General features: G+C 59.7%; 1 protein-coding gene across 2 annotated transcripts in view; it reads left to right on the top strand.

Annotated features, from left to right (window-relative positions):
* The first annotated feature begins 1,647 nt into the window (after positions 1–1,647).
* FBXO30 (F-box protein 30) overlaps positions 1,648–1,903 on the top strand; it is a 17,758-nt gene continuing 17,502 nt past the window's right edge. Inside the window, exon 1 of one of the 2 annotated variants that reach the window (XM_014951046.1) lies at positions 1,648–1,813. The gene's annotated coding sequence lies outside the window, so the exon portion shown is untranslated. The remainder of the gene's footprint in view (positions 1,814–1,903) is intronic. The other variant, XM_014951044.1, reaches the window with a different exon arrangement.

The raw sequence follows: 1,903 nt of genomic DNA, 5'->3' as shown, positions 1-1,903 counted from the left end.
GCAACATCACCTCATATTAAGGTCATCTCGGGCTTTGTCTTACATACCTAGCATGAAAATGATGGCTTACATCTTTCTTTCATGTTCCCTTATTTTTAGAGTAAGAACAGGTAAGAACCCTCTGAGACGCTAAATGTCCAAACTTGTAACAGTCACATCTTTTACTTACTCCCCTCCAAACCTGGGCTAAGTGCAAAGAAGTTTAGAATCTATTTGACTTGGTCTCAAAGATCTACAACCTCTCTCAAACAAAAATCTACACAGATGGCAGGGACATGAGGTCTTTGGAAAATGGGTGCAGGCAAACAAGGTTTTCAACTGGAAGTTTAAAGAAAGAATTAACAAACTAATATTCCCAATTCTGTTTACAAAGGCCTGTAGTGACAGGACGAGGGGCAATGGCTTTAAACTGGAGGGGAGCAGATTTAGATTGGAGATTAGGAGAAAGTTCTTTACTGTGAGGGTGGTGGAGCACTGGAACAGGTTGCCCAGGGAGGTTGTTGAGGCCCCATCCCTGGAGATATTCAAGGTGAGGCTCGACGAGGCCCTGGGCAACCTGGTCTAGTTGGGGGTGTCCCTGCTGACTGCGGGGAGGTCGGACTAGATGACCTTTGGAGGTCCCTTCCGGCCTGGACCATTCTATAATTCTATAATCTGTTATCTTCTGTGCCCAAAAACCACGCCTATACTAATGTGCTCATTCTGAAAAAAGGCTATGGTCTAAATAAAACTGTGTTTCTCTCAGAACCACAAGACACAGTGTAACCCCTCAAAACATGACACCCATATCGGGAATAAGGACCCCTACAGCTGTCACACCCTCAGGGATGCCTACCTAGCGACAGCCCCCTCAACAGTTGGCTTCCACAGTCTGAAGCACAGAACCTGCAAAGACAGGCCCAACACCCTGCACCCCTGGGCACAAGTTCAAGATTCTGGTAAAAAAACTTCATGTTTTGCTCAGTACTCTAGAAGCCTGCATGAGCTTAAGCCAAACAGGGACCAAGAAAGGCCCTAGAAATGCCTTTTGGTGTTACTAGTGATGCCCATTTCCAACTGGCTGGAAGGAAACGTCTTGCTGCCGCGACAGCTTCAGCAAGGCCCAGTGCCAACGCATCCCCCAGCGCTCTGAGGCGAGCCGAGGGCGTTGCTCGGACACAAGGCAGCGGCTGTGCCCTCTTGCCCGGGCCCGGCCCGCTCCTGCCCGACCGGCTCCACCGCCCGCCGCGGCGGCCCACCCGGGCTCAGGGCAGCTTCACAGGCGCTAACCCCGCTGCCAGAGCTCCCAGGCCGGCAGGGCAGGACTCGGGGCCCCTGAGGGCACCCCTCCCTCTCTCCCGCGCCATTGGAGAGCCTCGCACGGCCCCAACGGCCACCAGGTCACGCGCGCTCCCGCTGACAGGGGCGCGCAACACCCCCACGCGCGAACCGGCGGACGGCCCCCACCGCGCACGCGCGCCGCCGAGAACGCGACATCCGGGTCATTCCTCCCTTGCGCCGTCACCCCTCCCCTCTGTGTGGGCGGGGGGGGCGCGGAAGGCGGTGTCGGCGCCGCGCGCGCGCTCTCAGCCACTCCTCCCGCTCGTCTGTTCCAGCGCGCGCGCCCGCTCGCTCGCTCCTCCGCGCGGCCGTTGGGGGCGCGGCCGTCAGCGGCGGCGCGCGGGATCCCGGCGGGCGGTGAGGCGAGGCCGGGCCGGGAGAGGCGAAGGGAAGCGAAGCGGCGGCGAGAGGCCGGCGGGGGAAAAGGGCGAGGCGCGGCGCCGCTTTCCGCGCCTCTTGCGCGGCCTCCTGCCTTGCCGAGCGACGGAAACGGGTGAGCCGCAGCTGTCCGCCGCCGGTGGGGCGAGCCGGGGCCTGCGCCCCCAGCGGGGCCGCGTCCCGCTCCTGGCCGGCGATGGCTGCC

This window comes from Calidris pugnax, unplaced genomic scaffold (assembly GCF_001431845.1).
Source record: "Calidris pugnax isolate Ruff unplaced genomic scaffold, ASM143184v1 scaffold24, whole genome shotgun sequence".
In the NCBI taxonomy this organism is placed as follows: Eukaryota; Metazoa; Chordata; class Aves; order Charadriiformes; family Scolopacidae; genus Calidris; species Calidris pugnax.
This window is presented reverse-complemented; position numbering and strand designations above follow the sequence as displayed.